This window comes from Panthera pardus, unplaced genomic scaffold (assembly GCF_024362965.1).
Source record: "Panthera pardus isolate Hobbes unplaced genomic scaffold, ASM2436296v1 HiC_scaffold_1, whole genome shotgun sequence".
NCBI classification, from domain to species: domain Eukaryota; kingdom Metazoa; phylum Chordata; class Mammalia; order Carnivora; family Felidae; genus Panthera; species Panthera pardus.
In genome coordinates, this window is record NW_026526654.1 from 16605585 (window position 1) to 16615386 (window position 9802).

Here is a 9802-nt window from a genome sequence, read left to right on the forward strand (position 1 = left end):
TTGTAAGTATTCGAAGTCCTTTCCTTCTCTATATAAATTTTAGAATAAACTAAGAGTGATGCCCATTGGCTTGGATTTCTTTGGGTTTATTCTATTTGAGGTTTGCTCAGTTCCCTAAATCTGTAAGTTTATGGGGTTGTTTTTTTTGTTTTGTTTTTTGTTTTGTTTTGTTTTTGTTTTTGTTTTTGTTTTTTTACAAATTTGAGGAGTTTATACCCATTATTTCCTTGAGTACTTTTTCAGTACTATGTTTTTTCTTTGCCTCTGGGACTCTAAAACATGTCTATTAAGTCTTTCTCAGTAGTCCTACAGGTCTCTGAGGCTCTGTTAAATTTTTTTTTCAGTCAACTCTCTCTCTCTTTTAGACGAGGTGGTTTTTACTGTTCTGTCTCTAGTTCACTGATTCTTCTGTATTTTCTCCATTGTGATGCTGAACTGAAAATACTAAACTTTTATTTTGGTTATTGTATTTTTCAGTCCTAAAATTCCATGTGGCTCTTCTTTATGTCTTCTACTTCTTTGTTGAGGCTTTTTATTTCTTCATTTGTTTCAAGTGTGTTCATAATTGCTCACTGAAGCTTTTGTATCATAAGTACTTTTAAAATACTTGTCAGGTAATTCTAATATCTTTGTCATCTCAGTGTGGAAATTGAGATTTTTTTTTTTTTACATTGATCTTGAGACTGTGTTGGTCCTTGGTATGTAGTGATTTTTCTTTTCGAAGACCTAACATTTCTATGTTGTGTTATGAGACTGTGGATCTTATTTAAGCCTTCAGTTTTAGGTGGCTTTCTCTGATACCACAATGACAGTGGAGGAGGGACACTCTCTTGTCTTTGGCAGATAGAGGTAAAGTCTAGCTCCACGTGGCCTCTGCTGACACCTCAAAGCAGGAGGGAGACGTATTACTGCTGAGCAAGAGGATGTTCTAGCTTCCCAGGTTGTCTTGACTGATACTACTGTGGAAGTGGCCTTGTCACTGTGTCACTACATCAATGAGGGGTGATGGTGGATGTCCAGATTCTCCACTAGGCCTGTCCTAACACCATCTAGCAAGGAAGGGATGGGGGTGGAAGTCTAGGCTCTCCATGTAGCCTCCAGGGACTCCATAGGGGAGAGAAGTGTTGCCTATAAGGAGATCTTCACTGGCTGGTGATGACAAAAATTCCGTCTCCCTATTTGACCTGCTCTAATACCCTGTGGTCAGGTTATTGAGGCACCTTATGACAGCCTTGCAAAGGTGGACCTCTGAGCTCCTCACCCACATTTTGCTGCTGTGCAATTACACATTATGTGTAATGTCCATGTTTTTTGTTGTTGTTGTTTTATTTAAAAGAAGGAGTTAGGAAGAGTACATTTACTCCACCTTTCTTTATGAAAGCAAAAGTCTCCATTAAGATTTTTATCTTTCATTTTTATTCTTATCTAGCTGGAGTAAACTGTATATCAGAACAATGTTGAAGAAGAAGAAGAAGAAGAAGAAGAAGAAGAAGAAGAGAAGAAGAAGAGAAGAAGGAGGAGAAGAAGGGGAAGGAGAAGGGGAAGGAAAAGAAGATGGAGAAGGGGAAGGAAAAGAAGATGAAGAAGGGGAAGGAGAGGAGAAGAAAGGAAGAAAGTACTCTTGTTATTATTCTTACTTTAAAGATAATGCTTCCTCTAAAGGTTCATATGCTTTCAGAACATTAAGAGAATGTTAATATAGGAACTTTTATTTTATCCATTAAGGAAATAGGAATTCATTTTATCTGTTATGAAAGTAATTATCTATTCTTGTTTAATTAAGAATTTTTATAAAGAATATATTACTCATTTTAAACTGCCTATTGAATATACGAGAAGATCATAAGTTTTTTTTTTTGTTTTACTTTCATTTCTTAATAAAATGAGTAAAATATTCTAACACCAAATCATTTTGACATTATACCTTAAATACTAATAATGGGTCATGATGTATCAATACCATGTTGAAGTTGGATGCAGTTTCCTAATATTTTATTTGAGATATTTTTCATTGATACTGAAAAGAATGATTCATCTGTGATTTATTTGTACTATGTTTTTGAGCTATTTTTTAATTATAAAAAAGAGAAAAGTTTTCATATGAACAGCAATTATTGGTTTTTTCTAAATTAGGAAATAATCTCTTAGTATTAAGAACAATAAGATGACTGTTCTTTTTACATAGAACATTATCCAAATCTATGAAATACAATCCTATTAAGTCTCAAGAAAGTGGTAGAAACTGTTTCAACAGATTTCATAAGCTTCTCCTGGCAGAGTCCCAGTCTTATTTACCTAGAACTGGCCCAGCACATGCCAGGATGTATGCGTTCATTAGGTGTTTGTTCATTTGGAATCTCATCAATTAGTACCCACAATGACTCATTTTTCAAATTAAGAACTTATGTTTCAAATGGATAAAGAATCTCAGTCCAGGGCACATTATTTCTAGGAATTCTCATTCGTCACCACTTGATTCTCTGACTCCTTATTCCACTGACCAGAGCAGGGCAGCCCAAGACTACACATCTCTTCCTGGAGCAGGGCACAGGATACCTTCTTATATTTCAGACAGCTGTTAACACAGGCTCTCCAGAGAAACAGCAAACCAATACTCTGGCTACTTTCTTCGTTTGCCATATTGCTGGACTATGGCTGCAGTGTGCGTGACAAGGAATTTTCCCATTGGCTTTCCTACTTTAATGCACAGAAAGGTGAGTGGAGTCTTGCTTTTCGCTTCTTTTGAAAGAAGTGTATCTTCCGTAGGTACCTGAATTCTTTCTGGTAGCCAAAACTGAATTTCAGACTTACTATCCATTTGTGCACCTTGGCAGTTGTGATCCAGAAGAGATTCTAAAGAGGTGCCTGGACACTATTCCTATTTGCTTCTGTAGGCAGAAGAAGGCCATTTGCTGTGGGAGGGACACTCTTTCACCCAGCTTTTATCTGGCTCTTTACTGCTTTCAGCTGATGAATCACCTACCTGGGAAACAGAATTACTAAGGGTGATGTCTGCCCCCACTAGCTCAATACTTTTGCCATCATTAATTCTGGCTTCTGCAACTTTATAACTGTGACCCTTCTTTCTTCTTATGAAGGTAATATTCAATGAATTTAACTTTATCTAGATTTCCATGTGCATTCAATGTTTTCTACTTGGATTTCTGGGGAACCCAACTACTTGTCCATGTCTGGCACTGTATCTTGCTTTTCACAGGTTTCTAAAGCTAGGGCTCCCTTCAGTTCAGCATTATTGTCTGTTCCTGAAAAGCTCAGGGCTGGCTCCACCTACATTTCTGTAGCAGGAGAATTGTTTATGACTTAGCCTTCCTTAGCTCTTCTGGGTCAAGAGAAAGGCACTCTGTTGAGGTGTCTCTTTTGTCCATTCCGCTATCAGTTGGAGAAGAAACTTCTTCCAAGTCAACAGAGTTAAAATCTCCCCTAAAAGGAAATTTTCTTTGGCTATAGTTCAGATGTAGCACGAATGTCAGAAGGTTCCTTGCTGAACTTAGTCACATTTATAGATCCATTGGTTGCCTCCCCAGAAGATTCTAGCATCTTTAACTTCCTTGACACAGAGCGAGTGGTCTGAGGGCTTTGTAGGTGTGTATTTTGTTGACTTCTCCAAAGGCCCTGTTGTTTTGGAGCTCGAAGCGATGGTTCTCTCTCCATCCTGCTGGTTTTTGGGTTTTTTTTCCTTGTTGACATCTTTGAAGTCACTGACCCATGGAAGAGATTGTTTCCATTGCCTTCTACTATGACATTTCCCACATGAAGAGCAAGGTGACCTGCCATCACTTGGAGATTGGGAAGGTCTGGCTTCAGAAAAGGGTATCAATCTATTCAGTAAGTTTTTGAGCTATTTGTGATGGCAATGTAATCTTAACTTCATTTTTTAAACAACGAAGTTCCTTTTTTATTTTTTATTTTTTTCTGTTTTATTTTTTTTTCTGTTTCAGTTCTTCATGGCAGGAAGAGCGAGATTTTAAAGTATTTTTATTTAAATATATCACATCTCTTGGTATGTTTACTCCTAGATAATTCACTCGCCATAGTAAATGAATTACATTTTATTATATTTCTTAAATAATTGGTAGAATAAGCTGTGAAATTATCTAGGCCTGCTACTTAGCTGGCTATATTTCTTGATGACTTTCTCTATTACTCCCAGAGGTCGGTCTGGTTAATTTATATTTTCCCAGACTGTGACCTTTTCAAGGTGGCTTGAATCAAGCAAACTTCCACTTTTCAGTCAGAGGGAACTCAACAACTTTGTTGCATTAAGTGGAAAACTGTAGATTATTCCCGATGCTGCTGTTTTAATATTATTATTGTTATCGTTATTGTTATTAATCCTGTCACTCCTATTAACTCCAGAATGTGATCTACACAGAGAATGAAGATACCCTGGGAACCATTCTAGTAGGAACTATTCCAACCATCTCTGAACGGTTCTTTTGGGACTCATTCCCTTCAGGCGAAAGCAGGTGGGAGGCAGTATGGTCTTTATATCCACCCCCAACGAATCTCTAGGATGACTTATGTCCACCAGTGCAAAAGATAGCATGTATGTGTGCATTTGTGTATGTGACCAGACTAATTTCCCTTTTTCCACTAAGTTCTGATAAGAGATGTTTAACAACTCGGTTCAATTATTTTTAGTGTATTTATTTATTTTGAGAGAGAGTGTAGGGGAGGGAAAGAGAGAGAGGGGAGCGAGAATCTCCAGGAGGCTCCTCACTGTCCGCGCATAGTCCAGTGCAGGGCTCGAACCCACAAACCTTGAGATCGTGACCTGAGCCGAAATCAAGAGTCGGACACTTATTGGACTGAGCTCCCAGGTGCCCTGACAACTCTGCTTGATTTTAAACAGAACTTCTTCTCACCCATCTTCCTCAGTTTTTGAAGCTCATGAAAGCTCTATGCCACAGAGAAGTCTTATTTAACCTTGATATATCTGTCAAGCACAGAAAAAGTGAAGTATCTATTTCCTTCTATTTTCCCTGAATCAGTTTTCACCTTCTGCATGAAAATAAATAAATAAATAAATAAATAAATAAATAAATACATAAAGGATTCTCTTTTAGCTCATCAAGTAAAGTTGTCTGTATTAATGTTTCATTTATCCTCTTGCTATATATATGTATATATAGCATATATATACATACATATACATACACACATATAGGCTTCTTAGCCAGCTCATTGTGCCATAGACTTTTGACCTTAAAAGCACTGTAAGCTTGTTCTACTGCCTATTTTCCTTAAATACATTGAAGTAAGTCACTCTATAATCTCTAGCATCTTTTTGGTGAAAATAGAGACTTACAGTATGTTTGTTTAATTTTGAACACAGTGGGGCAATTTTCAAATATAATTGCACATTGCCCAAGTTCCAGATTTTTGGTTTCCTTAAACAGATCTAAGTATAAGAAAGGAAATGTCGGAAGAGATTCAGAAACTTTAGGAAGCAAACATCAGAAAGCCAGAAGGACATTGACTGGATATTGACAATTAGGAAGAAGAAATGACTCCAAGTGTCACTGAGATTTTGCAAATGCACAGATGGGTGCATGAAGCATTCTGGGCAAAATTATGAGTCTCAGGACGGGAGAGGAGACGTACTGGGGTCGTCAGAGGCGGTGCAGCCACCAGCACTGGCCCGGGGGCTCACCGGCATCTCATAAATGCTTTTTGAATGACTGTTAGATGAATTCCATACCAGACACACTGAATTTGATGTGGACGTTTTCTGTGGTCCTGTAACCTTAAACCTGTGGGGCACTCTTACTTTACAAAGCACTTTCATATGCTGCCCCATTAATCCCCACAATAAACCATGGAGTAAAATATCATTAAAGCCCTCTTATAGCTGAGGAAATGGGGCTTAGAAAGATTAAGTTCCTTACTTAAGTTATATGTTTAGTATGAGCCAGAGATGAGGTTTAAGCCCAAGTGTTTTTGAAACCCAAACCTGGGCTCTTTCTCATACTGTGGAGTGTCCAAGTAGCAGTAGCTTTGGCCGCCCGTAGCTGGCTCTCTCAGACACATCTGAGGAAATCATCATGCTTGGAAAGACACAAATATTTACAGAGAGAGTTAAAAATGAGAGCACATCAGCAGTAGGCAAGAGACTCACAAAGGATGGAACGTTATTTTTTTTTTTCACTGCAGTGTGACCAACACGGAGGGAAACTCAATGCTGTACTTACTGAGTCAATGATTCCCCAGAATGTGCTGGAAGAAGACAGCTGAGTGGGGTTTTGCTGATCGATTAGATTGCTTTTGAGAACTTTTTGAGAAGTCACTTTTGTTTTTTTGCATTGGTTTTTGTTTGAGGTCATTTTTTATAGGTCTATTGGACAGTCCCTACATCCATTCTATACCAGTCACTTTCAGTTGGATCCCTTTTAGCTCTTTCTTTATTTCATTTTGATTTTAAAAGGCTTGTCTCCTTTTGCTTAATTTTTTTTTAATCTAAATAAATTATCTGTGTGCCCAGTTAATACTGTTATTTGTTTATTTCATATCCTTTTTCCATATGTTACCATCTCCTTTCTGAGTTTTTATTTTGGGCTTATGGTATTGTTTTCTATCTTCTATCATTTTCCTAATTTATTTTAGCTTGTTTGGAACATCTGTTCTTCCATTGGAGGGCTTCCATTTCCTAGACTGTCATTATTCTATGTCAATATATCTTTTTTTTAAATTTTTTTTAACATTTATTTATTTTTGAGACAGAGAGAGACAGAGCATGAACAGGGGAGGGTCAGAGAGAGGGAGACACAGAATCTGAAACAGGCTCCAGGCTCTGAGCTGTCAGCACAGAGCCCGACGCGGGGCTCGAACCCATGGACCGTGAGATCATGACCTGAGCGGAAGTCGGCCGCTTAACCGCCTGAGCCACCCAGGCGCCTCTCAATATATCTTTTTAAAAAAAGGAAGCGCATGGTATTTAACTGTGATCATTTGCATTGTGCTACTTTTTTCTTTCTCTACATTAAATTTGTTTCATGGTATTTGAGGAAGAAGGAGTGCAAAGAGTTTTTCTAGGCTCATGGCTCTAATGCCTTCCCTGTAATTTCCATCAGTTCTTTAATGTTATGGTCCCTTACCATTTGAAATCTTCTAATAGTTTCCTTTGTTTATTTTAAACACACCCAACTCCTGCTTTTGCCCCTGTCGTTCTTCTAATAAATTTAGGTTTTCTTTCAGATAGTCTCTCCTTGATGTAGGGTTCTGTCGTAGAGGGATTTTGCAGACTTCATAGACATCAGATCGTTCACGTGACATCATCTTAAATCATGGACTCACGCTATTTAGCCACAATTTAGCATATGAAAAAAATACGTATAGTTTCAGTAGAGTTTTTCAAATTGTCCTGCCCATGTTCCAGCGCACGCCTGGTGGCAAGTTGGGGCATCTCCACTGCTCGCATCCATCACGTGTCAGCTTGTCCCTCTTTCCTCCTGAAGAGATGCTGGTACCATTCAAGTCTTGTGCTGCCAGGCATTTGTACCCTCTCCTCTCATTTCCTGGTTTCGTGTCGTGAGTGTCACCGTGAGGTGTTGGTTTTGCTATTATGGTTTTTGAGGAGAGATTCCAACGTGACTCTGTTCCAGCCACTGTTTTCATAGCTCTTCACCTGCCCTCAAGGTGAGAGCACAAAGCTCAGCCTTCAGGCTTTAACTGGTATAACTGTTTGGATTTTGGACTTGAGTGCTTTAAAAATACGTATTTCTTGGGACTCCTGGGTGGCTCAGTCGGTTAAGCATCCGACTTCCACTCAGGTCATGATCTCACAGCTTGTGAGTTTGAGCCCCGCGTCGGGCTTTGTCCTGACAGCTCAGAGGCTGGAGCCTGATTCAGATTCTGTGTCTCCCTCTCTCTCTGCCTCTCCCCCTATTCATGCTCTGTCTGTCTCTCTCAAAAACAAAGAAACATTAAAAAATTAAAAATACATATTTCTTAATTTAACAAAAGGGAATAAGCATCTATATTTTATTTATTTATTTATTTATTTATTTTTTTTTTCAATATATGAAATTTATTGTCAAATTGGTTTCCATACAACACCCAGTGCTCATCCCAACAGGTGCCCTCCTCAATACCCATCACCCACCTTCCCCTCCCTCCCACCCCCCATCAACCCTCAGTTTGTTCTCAGTTTTTAAGAGTCTCTTATAAGCATCTATATTTTAGATGCCTTATTTTCTGAAACTTAAGCCTTCATATCCTTCTGTAAAAGTTTGTACACATACTCAAACACATACACTAACCCCTCATAATTGAAAACTTACCTTGATCTCCACAAAACATTCTAAATGACACAGCATATTCTTTATCACCAAATTACCTCATATATTCTCTTTTCCGCTTTATAATTGTTATCAGATTGACGTGTCTGTCCTCATTATCAGAGTGAACCGCAGAGCTGTTCCACTGGTTTGATTTTACTGTAGAATGGTGCCTTTTTTTTTTTGTCTTTAAGACAGAAAATTCCCAGTCACCCCTCCTATCCCAGTGACAAATAGAATAAAGAAAATATCTTAGCAAACTGAAAACAAACACCTGTAGTGATGAGATAGGAATTTTTTTTTTTTTGCAATTAAAAAAAACTAAAGCCATGTTTTTCTTGAACACTCAAGTTTATGTGTGGATTTCATTAAGAATGTTACCAGATGTCAAATATGTACAAACCATTTCTACATTTCTTAACTGGTGATAAACTAAGAAGTAAACAATCGTCTTTGAGTGGCAGTAAATACTATGATAAATACTCGGCCAAGGAAATCTTTACCTGCTGGAAACAATTTTTAACTGTCAATGTAGCTCTAATGCCATATTTTCTACCTGGTTATATTTGACGTCTCCTGAAGCCAGACCATTAGTGAGATGCGTTATCTCACTGAGGCCTTCCTCTGAACCTTTACAAGGACACCCCACAGCCCGTGGCCATACAGGCTCATAGTCTCCTGAACAAGTTATCGAGGACTGCAACATCTTCATAGTGTCCCTAACTATCCATTGTTAACTTAATTTAGTAGTTAATGCAGTCAAATAGGATATATGATTAAAATGTGAAACACAGCTCTGTGCATCTAGCTAATGGTTTGTTTGGTTTAACTAATTAATAGGATCTATTTCAAAATGTGCCCAGTTTTATGAAAAGTAATTTTGGTTTTACTACAGTAATTTGTACACTCCATAATTTCTGGCACAGTATATGGCAATTTATAAACTCATTTACGGTTTCTCTTTACTCATATCTTATATGATATATATACTTAGTATGTGTGTGTGTGTGTGTGTGTGTATATATATATATATATATGTAAAGTAGTTCATGTAGCATTCAACACAAGAGTTCTAGTAATAAATATAACATGCTTTTAGCTAAATATTTTCATGAAGTGGTTTAAAACATTTTTCCTGAGTAAAATTCCGTTATAGACTCACATGCACACACATACACACACACACACACATCTTCTTTATCCATTCATCTTTGGACACTCAGGTCGCTTCCATATCTTGGGTATTGTGAATAATCTTGCCATACACCTAGAGGTTTGTATATATTTTTGAATTAGTGCTTCTATTTTCTTTGGGTATATACCTAGCAATGACAGTACTGGGTCATATGGTATTTCTATTTGTTAATTTTTTGAGGAAACTTCATGTGGTTTTCCATAGTGACTGCTTTGCTGGAAAAAAAACAGGTGAAGGGGATTAAGAGGTATAAACTTCTAGTTATAAAATAAATAAGTCATAGGCACGCAAAGCACAGCACAGGGAATGT

The 9802-nt window shown here is 37.7% G+C and overlaps 1 pseudogene; it reads right to left on the reverse strand.

Moving 5' to 3' along the window:
• Window positions 1–2578: 2578 nt before the first annotated feature.
• On the reverse strand, window positions 2579–9009 carry LOC109263963 (nuclear receptor coactivator 7-like; annotated as a pseudogene).
• Window positions 9010–9802: the final 793 nt, after the last annotated feature.